Genomic DNA, 25,500 nt, shown 5'->3' with positions numbered 1-25,500 from the left:
CCTTGGGTTCATTGTTTGCCATTAAGTGATTGAAATTGATCTATAAAAAATCGCTATCATTCAAAACATTGTCAATCATTCAACAAGATGATGAAAATGATGCCCCATTTGAGTGGGATGGAGCCTGCAAAAATGCCTTACAGTAGAAGAGCAGTCACTAGGAGCTTTTTTGGAACAAGTCAATGAGGAAGGGAAAGAGAATGCACTCTACTACATTAGTCGAACACTAATAGGACCCAAGTTGAATTATTCACCCATAGAGAAAACTTGTCTTGCTCTCATCTTTGCCATTAAGAAGCTACGACACTACATGTTGGCACATATTGTCCACCTTGAAGAGCAAACCCTCTCTAGTACATCATGATACACCATGTACTATCAAGAAAACTAGTTATTTGGGTTCTCCTCCTATCAGAATTTGACATCACCAATGAACCGCATAAGACTAGGAAACGATAGGCACTATGAAACTTCCTTGTAGATCACCCTGTTCTGGTAGATTGGTAACTCTTTGGAGAGCTTCTTAATAAATTTTTTTTTCTATAAATGCAAGTGTACTAAGTCCAATTTGACCCATGTCCTATTGTAATAGGGTGGTCTCATTACCAAAACCACTAACTCTTATATAATGGAGCATGTGTGGGAGTAAACCCTAACCTATTACCCCACTTACATGGTATTGGTTAACAAAGTGGGTTGAGGTGGGAGCCCTAATCATAGGCTACAAATACCCTTGCCTAGAAAGAAATAGCTTTTATTTTCACAATCACATTGAAAGAATCTCTCACACACCAACACTTAAGGATTGCAAGGAATCACAAGATCTTGCAAATTCAAAAATTTAAAGATGAAGAAAAATGAAAGAAGGGAAAACTTCTTAGTTTCCCTACAACACACTTGGATTCAATCTCTCTCAAGAAGATCAGGCCACTACAAAAGGGCCCTTCTTAGAGAAGCATCCTTCACATCCTATAAAGTACGAAGCTCAGAGTGAAAAGAAATTACATCAAGTCTTCAAAAGCACTAAAATCAAGGAAATGTGCATCGACACTTCAAGAAGTACAAGAAATATGCCAGTGGCTTTCGTGTTTATTGAATTCGACTGTTGATTAAAGGTTGCTCACGTCACCGAGTAGAAATCAAAGAGTGTTTAATTCCCTCGCATTCTTTTTATTATACATTATTTTTTTTTTGTAATTTGTCTCCATACTTTGTGTTAATCAAATACACAAAATTTGTGTCGACAATAGCTATTGCCAATAGTTTTGTAATGAAATTTAGCATGACCATGGGCAAAATGGTCTCCTCATAATTGATGCCTTCTCTTTTAATGTAACCTTTTGCCACTAGTTGATTTTTGTAGGTCTCATCCTTTCCATTAGGGCCTTTTTTTCCTTTTGTATATTCACTTGAAACAAATTGCTTTTAACTTGGGGGTAGGTCTATAAGAGTCCATACTTTGATGGTTTTCATTGAGCCCATTTGGCATTTATGGCATCTTTTCACTTTAGGGAGTATATATTTAATATAGTTTTCATATAAGTTCGGGGTTTTTTTCGCTGTCCATGGTTTCCGTCAATTAAATTTCTTGATAATAAACAAAATGAATAGGAGATCTAAACACCTAGGTAGATCTTTTAAACTAGATGTTGGTATTTGGAACTTGTGGGATGTCTCTCACTTTTCCTAATTCTCTTCATCAAGAACACTCGTGTCATAAAAGAAGTACTTCATAGAGTCCTTTGGGTTTGTCTACACTTGTCTTTTTGACATGTGTTCAAAAACCTCATACCTTAATGTGTTTAACAATTGATTTCTTGATAGTCCAAAGCTCATAGTACTCTTGGGAACTTAGTTAGAACCTGATTCAAAATATAAATCACAATCTCTAAGTTGTGTCCCTAGAAGGATATGGGTAACTCTAAGTGGACAAAAAGTGATTCGACCATATTTAATAAAATTAGATTGCTTCTTTTTGAGATACCAATTAATTATGATGTAGTAGGAGGAGACAATTGTGATATAATATTTATTATATATAGTAGTAGCATGATATTCATCAACAACAAAGTGCAGTATTATCAGATTGCCATCTTTCCAGGACTACCTTCAAAGTTTAGAACCCCAATTTTCATTTCATCCAAGTATGCCTTGGCCCATGTTGCTTCGTCTCATCTTACCATGGCTTCTGTCCATAACAAAGGCAACAGAAGTGTCGACCTTATCTCAGACGAAGCCTGGCCGCCAGGACAACTGCGGGAACATCAGCATCCCATACCCGTTTGGTATAGGAGATGATCCAAACTGTTTCATGGATTACGATTTCAAGTTGATCTGCAACACCTCTAGTGACAATCCTGTGCTGCAGACCCAAGACGGCCAGCCCATCTTGAACATATCGTTGCAGGGCCAACTGACGACCTCCATTCAAGTCGCCATCCAGTGTCAGGTGGGGGACAGCAAGCCGTGGAATAGCCCCGACTCTGCACTTCAACTTCAGAAAGCGTACAGGATCTCCAACATCAGAAATATATTCATGTCTGTCGGTTGCGAGATGTATGGAAATTTGTACGACTACATGGGCAGGGTGCGCTATATTAGTTGCGATTCGTTATGCTTGGAGGATACTCAAATAACAGGATTACCTTGTGCAGGCCTTGGATGCTGCCAGAGCTCGATACCCAAGGACCTCAGTTCTTTCTCGGTATACATTGGAAATTATTACAGCGTATACCACAGTGGGAATGCCAGCAAATGCGCATACTCCATTCTGTCAGAGCTGGAATGGCTCAGCTCGCATGTGTTCGACCTCTGGACTATGAGAAACAACTTGGATTACCTTCAGAAAAATAGGTTGAGAAATCCATTAATACTTGACTGGGCAATTCGAAACAAGTTGTTAGATAGTTTTTGTATGCCCTTAGCTTCAATCCGTTTTGATGTACTTTTGTTATTTAGTAGAAATAAATAAAGTGCATGTTTGATTCATGTTGTTTGGTATAAATCTGTGTAAGACCCTAAAACTGGACACTTATAGAGACTCGTGTTAGTTTTAAATGTTCACAGCCATTGGATAAGTCTGGGGAGATTTATCCTGCCAAGGCTGATACTGGTGTGCCACCAAGTGTTGGAATGGCCTGTCTCGGCCACCAGGGAAAGACACAAGGCACATGCAGTATGGGATTACTCGAATCCTTGAACCGGACCAGATTTCCAGTATTGCCCTGGACCTTGGAGACAGATGGGCAAAATTGGAAAGTTACACCTAACCCCTAGATTCGATTATGACACTTCACTAGGTGTCGGATCGGGCTGTCTTTGATATGCCAATCCGTGAGATCCTTAGCGGGGATCAAAACCTGGGTATGTTGGGATAGTCTGAGAATTCATCTGAGTGGGAGATCATAGTGACAGGATCAGCCCCTTTGTCGGACAAAGGTAATGATCGGGAATGCACTATCTCTGATGGAAACCAAACTGCCGGCAGTTGATTTCAATCGTTGGAATTTTGTTTTGCAAAAATTAAGATATATATATATATATATATATGTATATGTACGGTTTCAAAATGTTTGCAAATGGTTTTAATTCCCGGGATCCATGTGAGTAGAGAGTGCGGCACTGTACCTCGTAGCCGAGGGAGAGGTCCTCTCTTGTCGGGCAGTGCTTGATCATTAAGGGCTGAGAGGTTAAGTGTAAGACCATTTAGGATAATACCTGATGGGCTAATCTTGCACCTGCCCACAGTCCCTAGGTTTTTATAAGATGGCTTGGCCCAGGGACCACTTAATGTAAGTGTTGGGCCCATAGGGTCCATGTGATGGGCTCAAGGGGTTCACTGAGCTTTTCAGTGAATTTGGCTGGGCCTTATAATAAAGGCTGGGCCGAGCCCATGTGACTGGTGTATAGATCAATGCTTGGGTCCCACGCCATACAAAGCAGCCCAACTGGGCAGCAGATTGGAAACTAGTTAAGCACTGAACACTTAATGGGCCAAAAGCCCATTCCGAGCTGGGCTGATATGATTACCCATATATGGGGCGAATCTGAGATTAATGTTAGTGAAAGGATTGGGCCTTTATCCTTATCCACTCTCGGAGACCAAATTCAAATTAGATTTGAATCTGGTAACCTCCTGATAAGATCAGGAGTAAGCTAACTTTATCTGCAGATAGGATTAAGATAATCCTCTATCCAAATATTAATTTGGATTGGGATAACTCCTAATTAGGAGGTTTCTTAATCAAGAAGAAAGGAGGAAAAACCAAGGGAGAGATATCAAATTTCGAACCAAGGGTTGTAAGCAAGCAAGAAAGCTTCCTGTGAATTGAGATTAGATCTCATACAGACTCCAGAGAGAAGAGAAGCAATTCAGCCATCTTCGTCCCAGGAGTCCTCCTCCAGTCGCCGCCATTCCCTCTTGCAAGATTCGATCTTTGCAGCAATAGGAAGTCAAGAAATCAGTTCTTGACATCAGTTTTGCAAGAAAGACTGAAAAGGATTTGGTGTTCAGAGTTTCCAAGGGGTTCTTGTGAAGATTCCAGTGTGTAGGACGCACTCTGCTGGTTCCGTTCCACCCACAGCTGTGTCATCTTTAGCAGGAGTGGATCTTGGTATCTTCTTTGTGCATGAACCCCAACTTTGGGAGATACTGCTTCTCCGGATCAGGTATATTCCTCCCTTTTGCTTTTGGTTCAGATCTGGTTTGATTATGGTTCAAGTAGGATCCTTGAATATTGTATTCTAAATTTAGGGAATATGATTCCCAATTGAGAGAAGGTAGGAAATTTTTGAAATTCGCCCACCCATTCCGCAACCTTTATGGCGTCGATTAGATGGGTCCTACCATTCTTTCAGTGGTATCAGAGCCACAGGTTCGAATCTTGAACCAAAAGAAAACCAGATCTGAACCTGCGCAGATGGACAGAAGCTGTTCTGCCAAGATTTGCGCAGATTGTTTTCTTTATTTCAAGATACCGTTTCTTGTTAAGGGTGATTGATCTGAAATTAATTTTGTTAAATCCAAAATTTATTTATAACTGTTCTTTATTTATTTTGATTTATTGGACTGTTCGAACCTGGAGATCGCAGTGCAGTTTTAGCGTAGATGGTCTGCGCACCCTTTTTCTTTTATTTATTTTATACAATTCGGTTTGTAAATATTTTTTTTATTTTTCTAGACTGAATGTATAGGATTTGATCAAGAATGTAATAAATTAATAGAAATAGGATTTCTGTTTTTTTTATTTTCTTGATTGAAGAAGAAGGAAGAAGAAGGCGGCGCTGGAGATTTGCAGATGGAGAAATCGCTTTCTGCAATTTGCAGTTTATGAAACTGCAAACCCTAGTGATTAATCTCTGTTTTGCAGGTGGTGCGAACAATCCTTAGTTGTTTTGTGGTTGCTTGAAATCAAAACTATTAATTTCAGATCTTTCATGAATTAATTCTTGAATTGAAAATCAGTTTTGGACCATTTCGGACTAGATTGGACCAAAACTGTTTGGACCGAATCTGGGGTTCGAAGGGGACTGCTTTCAGTCCAATTTTCTCACACTTACTGCTTCAAATCTGATGTTCAATTACAGGGATTAATTCGGCCCACCTGTAAAGCCCAGTTTTAAATGGTTAAAACTGCAAAAGCCCACTCTTGTGAGAAAAGCTGTATGGGCCGAACTGCTAACTGCGATTCAGCCCATACACCTAGTAGACATTAATGGTTAATGTTATGGTTTTTTAATGGGCTGTTTAATGGGCTTTACAACAGTTAATTGATTGGATCAATTCCTCCTTTACATGTGATGTTTTGATGTTTGATGTGCTGCGACCATGGGCCATAAGTACTTGGCCCATGATGACTCGTTAGTGGCTCTTGCGCACACCATGGCTGAATGCACATCATTGCCATGGTGTCCCTTGAGGTCATTGGATGACCCCTTCTTTGCTTGGTGGGCCCCCACAACCTTGAAAAGGGATGCGTACGGAACCCCTAGCCAATTAAGGCCCACCAGAAATCTGACTTTATGAAAGTCAGTGGGAGCCACTTTGGTTTGACCTAAAATTAGAACTAAGGCATAATTTTGTTCCCTCCAGCAAATATGAATGCATGTGATAGGGAGATCCATATGATGGACCCTCTAAAGGCCTTCCGTCATTAGCACAATGATGGGTCCTTCAGTAATGAGGAAACGCACCATAAAATTGGGCTATCCATTTGTTGTTGGATCTGTTAGAGTGTTTCATAAGATGATAGGGGTGTCATAGACTGATGTGGGAGGGGCTTCACCAAAAAATGGGAACTCTCTCACGGTACCTTGGCGTAACTTAAATATGATGGGTGAGCATTCACTGGACAGAAAGGTTTACCGGAAAACGGCTGTAAACCTTGTCTGACAGAGGCCAAAGGGAAACTCATTTGATGAGTGGATATGATCCGTCATAGAAAGGTGGTGGGGTTATGCAGCTGAAACAGTTGGCTTCACGCACCCCATGTGATTTCCCACATTTCCAGAGACATTTCGTCATTTCCGTCACTGAGAAAGGAGGGAAATCTCAGAGATGAACAAATGGTAATGGAACATAGAATAAAACCCTTATCTATGTAGGTAACATGAATCAGACTAAGGTTGTGGACTAACGATCTTGCTGTTTTATCAGAAAATGGAAAACTGTCAATTCGCAAAGCTTCTAGACGATAATAAGCTTAAGGGCCCAAACTATGCCGACTGGTACAGAAATCTTATGCTGGTCCTAACTTCTGAAAAGTTAGATAAGGTGGTGAAAAATCCTACCCCGGAGCGTCTGGGTGATAGGGCTCCTGAGGCCCGTAGAAGGGATTACCAAGATTGGGAAGATAAGAACTCCCTAGCCCGTTGTTTTGTCATTGCCTCATTAGACAACTCAATATAGAGGCAGTTCGATCAGATCAAACTAGCCAAGGACCTATTAGACAGTCTAAGGACAATGTATGAAGAGCAGAACCGTTCTACTCGACAAAAGGTCCTGAAATTGTTCATGACCGCGCAGATGTCCAAGGGGCAGAAAGTTCATAACCATTGTCTTCGGATGATGGGATACATTAACGAACTCGAAACTCTTGGATCCGGGCTAGATCTTGGCACGCAAGTGGATGTTCTTTGCCCTCTTCCTTCAATGCGTTCACTATGAACTACAACATGAATAAGCTGAATGTCAGTGTCCAGGAACTCAGCAATATGTTGCAGAGGGCCGAGGATTTACTCAAGAAGGATGAGCCTGTGGTTATGCTTGCTGAAGCTAACAAATCGGGCAAGAAAAAGAGAAAGGCAAAGAAGCCCTAGAAGAAAGCTGCCAAACCCAAGAAGCAGAAGAAGAACAAGGCATCTGATGTCTGTCACTTCTGCAAGCAGACCGGCCACTGGAAAAGGAACTGTCCTGCCTACTTGGAATCTAAGAAAGGTAACATCGAAACTTGTGTCATAGAAACTAATATGTTAGTTACTTTTGTGACCTGGTGTGTTGACTCCGGGGCTTCAACTCATGCGTGTAACTCACTGCAGGGGTTCAAAGTTAACAGAAGATTGAGTGAAGGCGATGTGACACTATTTTTGGGAACGACTGCAAGTGTTGCAGCTGCGGCCATAGGAACCGTAGAATTAGTTTTTAAAGAAGGAGTCCTTGTACTTAAAGATTGTCTTTATGTACAGAGTTGAGAAGAAATTTAATTTCTGTTTCTAAACTGTGTGCTGATGGATATACTGTTTATTTTAGTAATATGATTACTGTTAAACGGAATAACAAATTCATTGCATGCGGGGAACTAGAGAACGGTCTCTATGTTCTGCATCCTTCTCTGGAAACTAACTTAACCGAAACTACGTCGGTTGAAAATCCCAAGAAAAGGACTCGTGATACAGTGAATCCCACGTGCCTCTGGCATTACCGACTTGGCCACATCGGTGTCGACCGAATCACAAGACTGGTAAAGGATGGTCCTTTGGATTTTCTAACCGTAGAAAATCTTCCCACTTGTGAGCCTTGCCTCCAAGGTAAGATGACTAAGCGGCCATTTGACGGTAAGTCTGAAAGATCTACAAGCACACTTGACCTAATACATACTGATGTATGTGGTCCCCTGAGTGTTAGGACACGAAATCAACACGTGTATTTCATCACCTTTACAGATGATTTTTCACGATATGGTTACGTGTACCTAATGAGACACAAGTCTAAATCCTTTGAAAAGTTCAAAGAGTTCAGACAGGAAGTCGAGAAATAGTTAGGGAGAGAAATTAAGGCACTTCGATCAGATCGAAGTGGTGAGTATCTCTCTGACGAATTCAGGGACTACTTAAAGGTCAACGGGATAGTGTCACAATTAGCTCCTCCTGCCACACCTCAACTCAACGGTGTTTTAGAAAGGAGGAATAGGACCTTGTTGGACATGGTCCGGTTACTTCTCGTACGCTCAGAACTACCCACATCCTTTTGGGGATACGCATTAGAGACTGCTATCTACGTGCTGAATCGAGTTCCAACCAAATCAGTTCCGAAAACTCCATATGAACTATGGACCGGAAGGAAGCCAAGTGTAAGACACTTGAAGATTTTGGGTTGTCCTGCACACGTTAAAAGAACAAGTGCGGACAAGTTGGAGTCTAAAACCAGCCGTTGCCTATTTATAGGCTACCCAAAGGATTCGGTGGGTTATCTATTCTATGACTCAAGTGAGCAGAAAGTGTTCTGCAGTCGAAACGCCCAATTCTTAGAAACTGAATACATCCTGGACACCCATCGTCAGGAAATAGTTCTTGATGAGGAAAGCTCAGGAGCAGTGGAAGATGTCCCAAAGGTTCTAGGTTGTGACGAACCTAGAAGATCCACTAGGGTATCCAGGCCACTAGTCCGATATGGTTATGACCAGGATAGTTACCTGGTGGAAGCCTTGACTAGTGAAGAGGATCCCGTAACTTACGTAGAAGCTATGTTAGACATAGATTCCCAGAAGTGGGTGGAGGCCATGAGAGCTGAGGTGGACTCAATGGAGACCAATGGAGTCTGGACTCTAGTAGATCCACCCTCCGGGGTAAAAGCAATTGGTTGCAAATGGATCTACAAGAGGAAGAAGGGCCCCGATGGCAGGATTGAGACCTACAAAGATCGTTTGGTGGCGAAAGGGTACACTCAGAAAGAAGGTATCGATTATGAGGAAACTTTTTCGCCCGTAGCCATGCTCAAGTCCATTAGGATCCTGCTAACTGTAGCAGCATACCATAACTACGAGATTTGGCAAATGGATGTCAAAACCGCATTCCTGAATGGAGATCTTAGTGAAAATATCTACATGCAGCAGCCGCAAGGCTTCATTGCTGCTGGTCAGGAACACATGGTATGTAAACTTAATAGATCCATATATGGACTTAAGCAGGCTTCTAGGAGTTGGAACATCCGTTTTGATTCCACTGTCAAAACGTTTGACTTTGAGCAGAATCCGGATGAACCCTGTGTTTACAGGAAGTCCAGTGGGGATAAGATCACCTTTTTGGTATTGTACGTGGACGATATCCTACTCATTGGGAATGATGTAGGAATGTTGACTTCAGTCAAGGTATGGCTATCACAGCAGTTCTCCATGAAAGATCTTGGAGAAGCTTCATATATATTGGGTCTTTGACTCTATAGAGATATATCGAAGCGGATAATTGGATTATCCCAGGCTGCTTACATTGACAAAATTGTCAAAAGATACAACATGGAGAACTCCAAGAAAGGAAACGTTCCTTTCAGGCACGGAGTCATTCTCTCCAAGAAGATGTCTCCAAAGACATAGGGAGCATCATGTATGCCATGAGAGACGTTCCCTATGCCTCAGCCGTAGGGAGCATCATGTATGCCATGCTGTGCACTCGCCCGGACATTGCTTAGGCGGTGAGTGTGGTAAGCAGATTCCAGGCCAACCTAGGGCAGGAGCATTGGACTGCTGTGAAGAACATACTCAAATACCTTCGAAGGACAAAAGAGTTTTGTCTGGTATTCGATGGTAGTTTATTACAAGTTCTAGGGTATACCGATGCCGATTTCCAGTCGGATCCAGATGATAGAAAGTCTACATCTGGGTATGTTTTCACGATAGGATTGTGTGCTGTTTGTTGGAAAAGCAGCAAGTAGCAAACAGGGGTCCACTACAGATTCCACAACCGAGGCCGAGTACATTGCCGCAAGTGAAGCTGCCAAGGAAGCCGTGTGGATGAAGAAATTCATACACGAATTGGGAGTGATTCCGACCAGCACATCACCCATCCCGTTGTTGTGTGACAACAATGGAGCGATCGCCCAGGTTAAAGAGCCTCGGGCCCACTCGAAGTCAAAGCACATCGAGAGGAAGTACCATGTACTGCGGGAGATTGTTGGTAGAGGGGACGTCCTAATTCAGAAGGTAGCATCAGCGGATAATGTGGCAGACCCATTGACTAATCCACTGACACAGAAGGTGTTTGAGAAACACGTGGGAAGTATGGGACTCTGGCTTATACCAGATTGGACCTAAGTGCAAGTGGGAGCTGTTAGACAGTTTTTGTATGCCCTTAGCTTCAATCCGTTTTGATGTACTTTTGTTATTTAGTGGAAATAAATAAAGTGCATGTTTGATTCATGTTGTTTGGTATAATTCTGTGTAAGACCCTAAAACTGGACACTTATAGAGACTCGTGTTAGTTTTAAATGTTCATTGCCATTGGATAAGTCTGGGGAGATTTATCCTGCCAAGGCTGATACTGGTGTGCCACCAAGTGTTGGAATGGCCTGTCTCGGCCACCAGGGTAAGACCCAAGGCACATGTAGTATGGGATTACTCGAATCCTTGAACCGGACCAGATTTCTAGTATTGCCCTGGACCTTGGAGACAGAGGGGCAAAACTGGAAAGTTACACCTGACCCCTAGACTCGATTATGACACTTCACTAGGTGTCGGATTGGGCTGTCTTTGATATGCCAATCAGTGAGATCCTTTGCGGGGATCAAAACCTGGGTATGTTGGGACAGTCTGAGAATTCATCTGAGTGGGTGATCATAGTAACAGGATCAACCCCTTTGTCGGACAAAGGTAATGATCGGGAATGCACTCTCTCTGATGGAAACCAAACTGCCGGTAGTTGATTTCAATCGTTGGAATTTTGTTTTGCAAAAATTAAGATATATATATATGTATATGTACGGTTTCAAAATATTTGCAAATGGTTTTAATTCCTAGAATCCATGTGAGTAGAGAGTGTGGCACTGTACCTTGCAGCCGAGGGAGAGGTCCTCTCTTGTCGGGCAGTGCTTGATCATTAAGGGCTGAGAGGTTAAGTGTAAGACCATTTGGGATAATACCTGATGGGCTAATCTTGCACCTGCCCACAGTCCCTGGGTTTTTATAAGTTGGCTTGGCCCAGGGACCACTTAATGTAAGTGTTGGGCTCATAGGGTCCATGTGATGGGCTCAAGGGGTTCACTGAGCTTTTTAGTGAATTCGGCTGGGCCTTGTAATAAAGGCTGGGCCGAACCCATGTGACTGGTGTGTAGATCAATGCTTGGGTCCCACGCCATACAAAGAAGCCCAACTGGGCAGCAGATTGGAAACTAGTTAAGCACTGAACACTTAATGGGCCAAAAGCCCATTTCGAGCTAGGCTGATATGATTATCCATATATGGGGCGAATCTGAGATTAATGTTAGTGAAAGGATTAGGCCTTTAACTTTATCCACTCTAGGAGACCAAATTCAAATTAGATTTGAATCTGGTAACCTCCTGATAAGATCAGGAGTAAGCTAACTTTATCTGCAGATAGGATTAAGATAATCCTCTATCCAAATACTGATTTGGATTGGGATAACTCCTAATTAGGAGGTTTCTTAATCAAGAAGAAAGGAGGAAAAACCAAGGGAGAGATATCAAATTTCGAACCAAGGGTTGTAAGCAAGCAAGAAAGCTTCCTGCGAATTGAGATTAGATCTCATACAGACTCTAGAGATAAGAGAAGCAATTCAGCCATCTTCGTCCTAGGAGTCCTCCTCCAGTCGCCGCCATTCCCTCTTGCAAGATTCGATCTTTGCAGCAATAGGAAGTCAAGAAATCAGTTCTTGACATCAGTTTTGCAAGAAAGACTGAAAAAGATTCGGTGTTCAGAGTTTCCAAGGGGTTCTTGCGAAGAATCCAGTGTGTAGGACGCACTCTGCTGGTTCCATTCCACCCATAGCTGTGTCATCTTCAGCAGGAGCGGATCTTGGTATCTTCTTTGTGCGTGAACACCATTTTTGGGAGATACTGATTCTTCGGATCAGGTATATTCCTCCCTTTTGCTTTTGGTTCAGATCTGGTTTGATTATGGTTCAAGTAGGATCCTTGAATATTGTATTCTAAATTTAGGGAATATGATTCCCAGTTGAGAGAAGGTAGGAGATTTTTGAAATTTGCCCATCCATTCCGCAATCTTTATGGCGTCCATTAGATGGATCCTACCATTCTTTCACAAGACCAGTTGTGTGGAAGCGCAAAGAGTAGCGGCTGATTATGCATGTGGGAGCAATACCTACTGCACGAACTCAACAAACGGACCTGGATATCTTTGCCATTGTATGGTAAGTTACGATTGGAGTCCTTATCTTCCCAGTGGATGCCAAGGTATGAATTCATTATGCTTGTCAAGAAGAAAAGGTAGTTGACCTGGTCAATTAAGGTAATGTGAGGCTGATTATGCATGTGAGACTCACATTCATTCAATAGGCTTGTGAAAAGTTTGGCTATATAGGCTCATTTCCTAATCAAGCCGAGCTCAAGCTCAGGGAAGATTGGCTACTGAAACTACTATAATAAATAAAATTTTTTTTACTAAAAACATATATATATATATACATATATATATAATAAAAAATGTTTGCTTTATATAATAATATTTTATATATGTCATTTTTATTTTTATGTAAAATAGTAAATAATTTTTATAATTCTTATTTTTTATATGTAAAATAAACACAATTTTATATGCATATATTTTTGTTTTTATGTGTATAATAATAAATAATTTTTATAGTTCTTAATTTTTTGTATTTAAAATAAAAAATAGTTTTCTATGTATATTTTTTATTTTTTAGAAAAAAACGTGACTTGCAATCGAACTCAAGCTGAGCCTAGCTCGAACTTGCGAACTTTGAACAAAGCCGAGCTCAAGCTCAAGTTTATAGCTTGAATCGAGCTCAAGCTTGAGCCTGACATAGTTTCAACGAGCCAAACTCAAATAGTCAAGTGTTTAGCTCGGCTCAGCTCGAATCCACCCCTTAAATTCACATATATATCTAATCCAACATAACCCAATTCCATTGGATTCAAGTATAAATGCTCATGTGTACTTAAAATTTATATTGTGTCTATTCATAATGTTTGTTTGTTTGAATGTTGTGTTTTTATATTCAAGTTTTATAAAAGTAAATTTTAAATAATTTTCTTCATAAATTATAATATGAAAGACTATACATTATTTTTATCATTTTAATTTAATTTTATTTATATGATCCAAATTTGATTTGAATCTCCGATGGACGAGATCCAATTCAATTTCAATATATAAACCAAACAAAGTTGAATATGTAAACTTTTAGTAGAGAAAAAAGATGCAAGTCAGTACCCGATTTGAGGACTGCACCAGTCACAAGCTTTTGGGCTGGCCCATTGAACTTTTAACAATTTCCCAACCCGAGTTAGCCCAAGTTACACCCCTCTTAGGGATGTCAATGGATCAAGTTAAATGGTTTAAGTTTGGCTGACCTAGCCCATTGGGTCATAACACCCCTAGGCATATAAGGGGTGTTTTCGTAATTTGGTCTGACTTCTGACCCCTAACCTTAACGTTTTTTATTTCTTCCAATACTTGCTTAACCCAAATTGGGTGTAGGATTAAGTCAGAATTTTGATTATTTAACCCTCATCAGCTTTAATTTTGGCTAACCCCTACCCATCGGGTCATAATACCCCTACACATATAAAGGGTATTCTTGTATTTTGTTAGAGTATTGATTATTTAACACAAATGGTGTGAAGGTTTGGCTGACCTGGCCTGTTGCGTATAACACCCGTAGGCATATAAATGGTGTTTTTATAATTTGGTCTGACTTCTAACCCCTAACCTTAAAGTTTATGATTTCTTCCAATACTTGCTTAACCCAAATTGGGTGTACGATTAGGTCAGAGTTTTGATTATTTAACCCTCATCTGCATTAAGTTTGGCTAACCCCTATCCATCGATACATAATGCCCCTACACATATAAAGGGTATTCTTGTAATTTGATCTAACTTCTAACTCCTAATCTTAAAGTATATGATTTATTTCACTATTTGTTTTGGGTTCTTTTTTCTTTCACTTTGGAATCTGATGATGCACAATCTGGCCGGTCTTAGCTGTTGACGATCTCGCCTCTGAAATGAGTAACAGGGACCTGAAACGGGAGAAGAGAAGCTCCGGGGAGAACCCGGTGTAAGGGCTCTGAAGCTCAAGTTAGAATCCTTCAAAGGCAAGAATAACCAGATAGCGCGAGAGTTAGCATACCTCGTTCCTGGTGGGTAGAAGCCTTTTATAACCACCTCGCACACTCACTTCCAGGCCTCCGTCAGGTCGGGCATGATTACTTCTGAACTCCTGCCAGTTCGGGTGTCATTTCCTCTGGCCGGACAGAACCGCCACTGTTCCTTTTGTCGGAGCCGTCTCTGCGGCAAGTGACGACGGTTGCAGGTGGCGGTGGTAGGAAGCCGTTTGAAATGCGGCTGTCAGGCGTCAGATCCCAAATCAGTCAGGTGCGTCGCCCTTGGATACGGACGTCCTTGGTGTCGGGTACGTGAGGCTGGCCTGGTGCTCTGGAAGTGAAGTGTTGGAGTGGCGAGCGAGGTGCCTTGAGTTCGGTTTGGAGTGTTCCGAGCTGCCGTGGGCCAGCTCGGGTCAGCTTTGTGAGGCTCGGGGCCCGGTATAGTTCGTGCCCCTTGTAGGGAGCTCGGGTTCTCAGTAGGGAGCTCGCTCTCAATAGGGAGCTTGGACTCCCAGTAGGGAGCTCGGACTCCCAGTAGGGAGCCTGTTCTTAATAGGGAGCTCGGTTTTTAGGGAGCTCGGGTTCTTACTTAGGGAGCTCGGGTTTTTACTTAGGGAGCTCGCTCTTAACAGGGAGCTCGGATTTTAGGGAGCTGGGATCTTTAATAGGGAGTTCGCTCTTATCAAGGAGCTCGGACTAAACACAGCGTCCTTGCTGCCTGCCTTTGCCACGCGTCGGGCGATCGCGAGGTCGGGCCAAATTTCCCTTCGTCAGAATCCATAAACCAATTTCCAACTTAAACTAATTTGAGCTTTCAAAAAGCATTAAGTTGAAAAATTATGGAGCAAATTGGATTGGTATTGAGCCAGGTTGGTTGGGTTAGGTTAGGGTTGAGTTAAACCCATGCAGATCCACTCAACCTGATACCAACACAACCCATGTCGCAATCTTTCGCTGTATTTTTTCTGACAGATTTTGAAAGCTCGAGCCATTAATTTTAGTTGGAAATTCGTTTATGGGTTATTGGGTTGACATCCTTATTCTGCTATGATCTATTATTATGTATAGATTTTTCAGAGAAAATAAAGTAGAGAGAGCCCTATGACATTCTTAATTAGGTATGATCATGGGCTAGGTTAGGCTATATGCCTACCATAAAGCTTTCTTAATTTAATCATTTTAAGATTAATTTTGTAATATTATTATTTTTATTAATTTTATTGATAAATTAATTTTATTGTAAATTATTTTCTTTATAAAATTAGTAATTTAATTGAATTTTCAATTAGTAATTATCACCATCATCATCATCATCATTATTATTATTATTACTATTATTATTATTTTGAAAAAATTGAATTAATTTTTACAATTCCCATTTTTTAAATATAACTTAAATGGATTAAATTTATAAATTTTATAATTTTATTAGTAATAACAATTAATAATTATGCTACCTTATTAAGTTAATTAGGATTGTTTAACTACATAAATAAGTTACTAGGAATGCAACTTAAGGGAACCTAGCCTGGGTCCAGATTGTCCTAACCCACAAATTTACATGGATTAGGCTTGGATATTAAGTCCTTGGGTTGGGCCTAGGACTAAATGTTTGAGTTTCTTTTTTTTTTTTTTTTTTAATTTTGAGGGTTGGGCTGGGCCTAGCCCTTGGGCAACGTGAGATCAAGACAACCTTATCCCAGTTCTAGCCTAGTCGAACTATATAGACACATACATGCACATATTGGGCTCACATTGGATAGATCTACCTTGGCCTTGGTCTCGGGCCTTAAACCCAATTCCAATGGACGGATTTAAGTTGAGTTTAATTACTATGGAATTATTTTACTTCATTAATTAAGTAAATAAATGTGAAGTTATTTTAATTACTGTGATATTTTACTTAAATAATACATTAGTTTAATTAGTTATTGTACTTAACAAATTATTCAAATAGTAGTTTACAATTAAATTACTTTCAAATAGTTAGGCAAATAATTAAGTAACATAATTTGCATAAATTATGGTAATTTTCAATAGTAACTACCATAGTTATTAACTATATTTATACTTACTAATTTAAGTAATTGTCAATAATAATTTAATTATAATTACTATTATTATAATTATTATAACATAACTTAATATTAATTGAAATAATTAAGTAACATAATTTGCATAAATTATGGTAATTTTCAATAGTAACTACCATAGTAATTAATTATATTTATAATTAATAATTTAAGTAGTTGTCAATAATAATTTAATTATAATTACTATTATTATAATTATTATAACATAACTTAATATTAATTAAAATAACAAAAGTATAATTTAAATAATTCATTAAATATGGTAATTTACTATTAAATTACTTTCTCAAAATGTTTGATAATTAATTATCATTTATCGAGAGTATTTTTATCATTAATTAATTAACCATAATTAATTAAGTATTTAATTATCAACTCTACTCCGTTAATTAAGTATTTGAGAGCAATTATATCTACCAAATTAATTAACTGTATTTAAATAATTTTGTAATTGTATTATTTATAATTATAATAATATTTTTAATTAATTATTAAATTTAATATCTTAATCCTTAACGTCCTTAATACATTAAGGTTGTCAATGGAGTGCTAAAATCAAATACCTGATCTGATTATATTAAATTTGAATGTTAAAACCTACATCCATTTAGGCTCAGTTTGGAAAGAGTATAAATACAAATATGTTGACTGCAAAACCTTATATTTTGTATTATTTTTTATTTATTTTTACTCAAACTGAGCCTTATAGTAATTGGGTTACATACAGATTTGATCCCACTTCATTGATAAAAATTCAAATTTCATAAAATATAATATAATTATATGCATATATATATATATATTCTGTAAAATATAATATTTTAGTTATATGTATAAGTAAATAATAATTAATTCTTTATTTTATTAAATGAAGGAAAGCTGGATTATATCTGAATCTGATTTGAATCCAGTACTTTGTATTTCAGATTGGATTCGATTTAGAATTTATAATTTGACGGAAAATTCATCATGCACGGGAGTACTGTAAATAGTAGGCCCCATCCACTCTAACAATTCTACTAGTTTAATTGAGAAAAGAGTCACATGCGACTGTTCTGTGCTTGTTTAAAAATTTCAAAACGCAGAGTACTAATGTCATTTCATGAGACCATTTTGTAGAAAAATGATAAAATACAACCAAAACACGAAATATAAAGCAAAAGTAGGAAATATATAGGAAATAAAAGTATGAAAGAATGAGAAATACAGAAAACAATGAAAATTGCAAAAAAAAAAAAAGTACTAGTCAGGACCTGTGCTGGGATTTGTTAATAAAAAAAAAACCTATGGCATTTTCAATTATACTAAGTAAATCCAAATACGACTCAAGCATTATTTTTTAGTTATCTTCACAACCTAATTAAGTTTCACACTTAATGAGAGTGGCCGAGTTTGTTATTGTTTTCTATTAATTTTACTATTTTTTATTATTTTCAATTTGATTTTAGTAATTATTCTTTACTAATTTTATTAATTTGTATTATTTTTAAATAGAAATTAAATTAACGAAAAATATTAACATAAATTTATTATTAATTTTAAGTGAGAAACTTAAATGGATTTAAGTTAGTATTTCAAACCTGCCACTATTGGATGGTCGAATTGTTCAAACCGTCACTTGGCCATGATTTTGTTCAGTTTTCTTAAAGTCTAGGGTTTAGTCAAAAATTGTTCCGCCCTAGTGGCTGAACCGTTGACCCATTCAGCCAAATCACTATGTCATGGGTTGCACGCTAAATGTGTATGCAAACTTCTAGGTGCCATAACTTTGCATTCAGTTGTCTAATTAGGGTGAGCTTGATATTGATTTGGGATAATCTTTCAAGAATTATGTGTCCCAAGGGCCAGATGTGCCTTGTCTTGCTATTTTTTCCAAAAAACCCTTTTTGGCATCAAATCCAAAATTTTGACATTTTTTAAAAAGAAAAGTTAAAACATGAAATAAAAAATATAATTTAAACTTTAGTTAATACATATAATGAATAATTTATGTGGAATATAATATACATTATTTTATTGATATAATATATGTTCATACATACATACATACATACATATATGCTGATGTGTTATGGTCTGAGCTGTTTGTTTTATTAGTAAAATCAATATTATGAAATGTTACTATCTTTTACTATTTTCAAATTTTAAATAGATTATAAATTATAATATTTATTTGTAAGAATAGTTAATAATGATTAATTGATTATAGGATTAGAAATTATTAAACAATTACTAAAATAATTATTTGTAAATTTTAAATTATTTTTATACAATTAATAAACCAATTGTATTTGTCACACCGTTTTAATAGGCGGCGGCTTTGAGTCCTTGATCAGCATTTTCAACCTTCTTTTCATTTTTACTTGTCTTTTTACAATTTTCTTTGGCATATATATATATATATATATATTTTTTTTTTTCTGTCACTTATACAACTATTTTATTTGTTCTGAATATTAGTGATTGATTTATATGCATTTTAAATATGACAACAATATTAGAAACACAAATAAAGTTGAAGTTGGATTCTCCTTTCCTGCAACTATAATGCCATAATGGCAAAACTGAAGTAGTGTTTTAAGCCTTCACACACACTTAAAGACGGTTTTGGCAAAACTGAAGTGTTTTAAGCCTTCACATACATATAAATATGTATTTTATGAATAAATAATATATAATTATGTTCTTGTATTATTCTTATATTTAATTTATGTTTTGGTTTAGTTTATAAATTAAAATGTTACTAATAGAATTTTGTTTTGGACATGCACCTATCAGTACTCGACTGGTCTACTGTAAACAAGACCTGTGAGAAAGGATCAACTAATTATGCATGTGGGGAGAACACCAACTGTTCTTACTCCAACCACAGCCCTGGATTTCGTTGCCATTGCATTGAAGGTTACCATGGGGATCCTTACCTCCCTGAGGGATGCCAAGGTGTGAATTAATTTAAAATTTCAATAATGTCTTGTATTAAGAAGGATGTGAGATACAACAACACCAGTTGACCATTTGTGTTGATGGCAGCAGCAGAATCCACATCCTTAGACAAAGCCTGGATGCCAAAACAAATGCGGGAACGTTAGCATCCCATACCCATTCGGTCTCGATGGAGAGATCCAACCTGTTTCAGAGATGAATTTAAGTTGTTCTGCAACACTGCCACTGATCCTCCTCGAATGTTAATGAGTAGAGAATTTCTCGTTATGGACATATAACTACAAGGTCAACTGATTATACTCTCCACCTGGGCTTCCATCTACTGTTACACTGGAGACAACCATAGTTATGGCTACAATTACAGTACATCTATCGAGTTACCAAATGTATACAGATTCTCCTACACCCGAAACCAGTTCACGGCTGTTGGTTGTAACACACTTGGCGTCTTGTCCGATTACAATTCTACAAAGTTCAATTTGGGGTGCATTTCGTCCTGTCCTTATGATACCGTATTGACTGGGCGACCTTGTGACGGCATTGGATGCTGCCAGACCGCAATACCGAAGGATCTTCCTGCATTTACTCTGGGAGTTAGTGAGTATGCCAAAACAACCAACAAATCGAACTCTTGGAAGATCAGCAGATGTGGCTTAGCCTTCCTATCTGACCAAATGTGGTTCACTTCAAATGCATCTTCCCTGTGGAATTCAAGAAATGATGTGGATCGCATTGTAAACATTGGCATCAAAACTCCAGTAGTACTTGATTGGGCAATTCGAGAGAAGAATTGCAAGGAATCACAAAGAGCGAATGATTATGCTTGAGGGAAGAACACCAACTGCACAGACTCCACTAATGGCCCGGGATATCTTTGCCATTGTTTGAATGGCTACCACGGAAATCTATATCTCCCCACTGGATGCCAAGGTATGAGTTCACGGATATATGGGATATTAATTGCTGGGAGCATGGTTCAAGCTACGTATGTAATGCTTCTTTCTATCTTTGTTTTGCTCTGGCAGATATAAATGAGTGTGAAGATCCAAAGAACAATCCTTGTGTAAGCAGTTGTACTAATACAATTGGTTCTTACAACTGCTCTTGTCCAAAGAATAGCTATGGTGATGGTAAAAAAGATGGTCAAGGATGCATTGCCAAGAGTAAAGCCTTTCCGGCGATTAAGGTCATTCTAGGTAATCCTTCTTCATCAAGAACAGTTTTCATGTTAGTAGTTTTGGATCCTGCATGAATTAGTGTATGACTACTTCATAGACAAATAATTATATTTATATAAGATAATGTGTACATATTTCAGAGATTGCTAGGATCAAGAGTTGAACTAAAGACTTTACCCAGATATATTTTACTAATTATCTGCAAGCATGACATTGACATGTATCTTAACTTGAAGAAAAACCAATTAAATTCTTCCTTCTAGTAGTGGAAAGGGAGATGAACCCACTCTAATATTAAAGACTGATATATGATACATTTCTCCCTTACTATTATAATAGCTCTGCTAACAAAGTAATATTCAAATTAATGCTATATGCAGGTATAGGTTTCGGTGCCATATTCTTACTCATTGGTGGTTCTTGGTTACATTTCATCATAAGGAAACGCAACCAATAGGTACAATGAGGACTGCATCCTAGGCCGAGGTGGTCAAGGTACAGTATATAAAGGTGTTCTGCCTGATCACCGAGTAGTTGCCATTAAAAAGTCTAAAGTAGTTGAAGATGGAAAAATTGAGCAACTTATAAATGAGATTATTATTCTTTCTCAAGTTAACCACCGAAATGTAGTGAAACTCTTGGGGTGTTATTTGGAGACTGAAATACCCTTACTGGTTTATGAATATGTCTCCAATGGAACCTTGTTCAATCATATTCAAAGAAAGAATGGCATCTCCTTGCTTTCTTGGGAAGATAGGTTGAGGATTGCAATAGAAACTGCTGGTGCAATTGCTTATCTACACTCTGCAGCTTCAATACCAATCATCCATAGAGATATCAAATCCACAAACATATTATTGGATGATAATCATACAGCAAAAGTTTCTGATTTTGGAATTTCGAGGTTACTTCCAACAGATCGAGATCAAGTAACTACATTAGTTCAAGGGACCTTGGGCTATTTAGACCCAGAATATTTTCATAGTAGTCAGTTAACAGAGAAAAGTGATGTTTATTGCTTTGGAGTGGTTCTTGTGGAGCTTTTAACAGGGGAAAAACCAGTTTGTTTTGAAAGATCACAAGAACAAAGGAATTTAGCTACATATTTTGTTTCTTCAATTAATGAAAATCATCTCTTACAAATCATTGAGGATGAACTTTTAGATGATTGTGTAAATGAACAAATTTTTGCAGTTGCCGACCTTACAAATAGATGTCTGAACATAAGGGGGGAACAGAGGCCCAGCATGAAAGAAGTTGCCATGGAGCTGGAAGGATTAAATAGGTTGGAAATATAGTCATGTGTTGAAGAATTGAAAGGAGAGAATGTTAGTTTACAATCTGGAATCACTACTCCTATCCTTGTACCACTAAGGCACTATCCATGTGATGCATCTATGCAGTATAGTTTGGAGAAAGATGGAATATTATTTATGACATTTCCACGTTAAGATATATCCTCTAGTTGTAAGCACATCAGGATTTTACTTCTTTAATGTTTTTATTGAAATATCAGTAATTATAACTTCTTCTGTAAAAGGACTTACAACTATCTTTTACATACTTCAGCATCTATAACAGGAACTGAAGGATTTTCCATTCTTTTGAGATAGAAGATAGAAAAGCAAGTTCTTGTAGCTCTCTCTAACAAGAACCTCAACAATCTATATTTTGACCTTCCTATTTTACGGGGTAATCCCAAGTGGACTGAAGGATTTTCCATTCTTTTGAGATGGAGGCTCTTGCCCACAATTTTCTGAAGTTTAGGATGCAAGTTGGAGACAAAGATGACTCCCGACTAAGCGGAGTTCACCTTTGGCCCGAGGCTCTCTCATAATGCTAAATTGCTTCCAAGATTTTCTTCCCTTATTCTAAATTTGCAAAAAGTGAAAATAAATCTATCTTCTACAAACAACAGGTGAGAAAAGATGGGCCAACCTCTATTCAATTTTACACCAGATAATTGATTCTCATTTACTAGTCTACGAGCAATATGACACCACTTCTCTACTTTCTTTCCTACACAACTCTAAAATCACATGGAAAGTTTCCTACATTGATTGAGATTCTGAATCATTGAGGTCGGATTTATATTCAATCAATGCATTGAGAGCTGCGAAATTCAACAGAGAGTCGAGAAAGGTACCTTCATCGACCCCTATATTTTTTATACCCCATTCGTCTTTCTCTATATATTATAAAACCCTAATCTTGCTTTTCTTTCATCATAGGTCGAGAACAGCTACTACTCTACACTCCTTGTACGCAGAAGTTCAATCTATATTTTCTTTATACTCGTGATTTTGATTTTGATTTCAATGTAAGTCCTGCTAAGCAGGCCAACAATTCAAGCCAGTCACAACTCACTAGCATCTCAACCATTCACCAACTTTCCTAATTGTGATTCACATCCACTGTCAGTACTTGCTAATGAATAATTGAAAAGAAAGAATATAAAAACAATTAATCAAATCAACAGTAACAAAAAACACCATTTATGCCCAACTGTCACCCTTCAACTAGAACACTATCCTTTATATTCTCTTATGACAGCATGGTTGTCCAATTTGGATATGGACTCAGTCAAAGAGAAAGGCAGTAAACAAGAATATCAGAATTTCTAAAATTGCTGAAATCTGTGGAATATTTTATCTGTAAGACCCTCATAAGACCAATACTAGGGAAGCCGAAGAGCATGCTTCGTTTTTGCAGAAATGTTGTGGGATACTTCCCATGCCGAAAATCATCAAGAAGCAATGACACCGATAATCCTCAAGACCCTTATTTTCTCATATTATATTCTACAGATGCATTCTATAAAGGAACTCCTTCCAATTTCTCAGAACTCCCACCTTTGCTACTGCTACTACTGGAAGAGTTGTATTCTGAAACATTCTTAATTATTCAGTAGTATTTATTGCTGACAAGTACAATGCTAGAGTAGAGATGAATCTCAAACAGAACTGGTTGACAGTGCTAGGGAATAACTTCAGTTGCCGATCCTTAGGAGTGGCTTATCATTACCTTTAGGACACAAATCAAGATCAGACAAATGAAAAAAGCACCAGGCTGGACCTTAGCCTGCCCAATATTGCCAAATTAGAACTTCTGTTCTTTAAGCTTAACATACCACATGCCACTCCTAGTTGTATTATAACTCTTCAATCTGCACCCTCAGATCTAGATAGTTATCCTGATACGAAAATAAAATAAGAAGTTGAGTGCTACAATGCACTGATGTGTTGCAGCCTGTCCTGACATAGATCTCAGCGATCACATGCTAAGCATGCTGGACCTTCTCAGCCCGAGTCAGATGTGGGTGCTAAATCAAGTGCTGAAACAGATTATCAAGCTTGCAGATCTATTTTATTAAAGCCTTCAAGTAACTTAGAGTAGATTTTATCATAACCATATTATTGGGGTAGGGGCAACCTTGTCATTGTAGTGGAGTATATCAGATAGCTAGGGTGGTGATAAATTTTTTTGAAAATTCTTTTCCTGTTTGGATTTTATAATAACCATTACCGGTTAAATTATGAACTTTTCATTGTACTGATCATCTTTGGAGCAACCAGTCATATAAAATGGATAGGAGCTGGATTAATCTTCCAAGGTACCCTTCGTAGTATATAGCCTCTCTTTGAGGAATAGATTTCATTATATAGTATTTGATTTGGTAATATGTTGTTTGGGATTTATTGAATTTGTTGTTGTTAATGGATCTCGTGGTGATAGGGCATTGTGTCCATGTAAAAAATGTGTCAACTCTGCATTAGAAGATAAAGATGAAGTCTTGGGGCATTTATTGTGGAATGGGATGATGTCAAGTTATACTAATTGGATTGAGCATAGGGAAAAGAAAAGAATCCTAATGGAAATAATGCACCAAATGTGGATGTTGATATGCATGGAATGTTGCGGGATGTTTTTGGAATATCAGAATAAGTGTATGAACAAGTGAATGAAGAAACTGAGGGACTAGATGCATATGCAAGGGTGAGGTCAAATACAGTAGCTAAAGAATATTACAATTTTCTAGGTGATGCTGAATGAGTTGACCATCTAACATACTTGTATATGACTATAGGCACGAGCTACAACCAATAAAGATAACCGCTCCAAGCAAAGATTAAAGCACACTACTGGTGCAAAAGGTTATGCAAGGATTCGGGAAGAGTTGGTAATCGTATTATTTGATTTACTAAGTTTGTTGTTAGTAAATCTTTTATTTGTTAAGAGTGGCAATATATACAATTTTTTTTATAACAGCAAAAGGAAAGGAATAAAGAAATATAACGTACAGAGGTATTTATTGCTGCTCACAGGAAGAAAGATGGGGCACCTGTTGATCCACAATCTGTTGAGATAATGGTAACCATATTTTAAATATGAAACCTTATAATTTATTAAGGACATGTTAAACCATTATTTTTAATAAATAAATACAGATGGTCTTCTAATGCATTCAATATTGGTGTTCTATTTAAGGAACAAATGCAAAATTATATGTCACAATATCTAGAAGATCAGGTAGAGGATAATGGATCAAATGACATGGGCCCAGAACGTCATGGCCAAGTGCATGGACTAGGGTTGGTCCAACCCCAACTAGGTTTAATGGCCCCTGACAAAGAAATGACGAGCAAAGAAGAGTTACACAAGAAGGGTAAATGACAGCTGAAGAGCATGCAAATAAATTGGCTAAGGAAAATAGGGAATTACAAGCTCGAGTACATGAACTAGAGGCTAGATCGG

General features: G+C 38.0%; 1 pseudogene; it reads left to right on the top strand.

Moving 5' to 3' along the window:
* The first annotated feature begins 2,158 nt into the window (after window positions 1-2,158).
* Window positions 2,159-22,043, top strand: LOC148803087 (wall-associated receptor kinase 5 pseudogene; annotated as a pseudogene).
* The last annotated feature ends 3,457 nt before the right edge of the window (window positions 22,044-25,500 follow it).

This window comes from Nelumbo nucifera, chromosome 1, assembly GCF_055504915.1.
Source record: "Nelumbo nucifera cultivar China Antique chromosome 1, China Antique-T2T, whole genome shotgun sequence".
NCBI lineage: Eukaryota > Viridiplantae > Streptophyta > Magnoliopsida > Proteales > Nelumbonaceae > Nelumbo > Nelumbo nucifera.
Note: the sequence above shows the minus strand (reverse complement) of the source record. Positions and strands in the feature narration are given on the sequence as shown.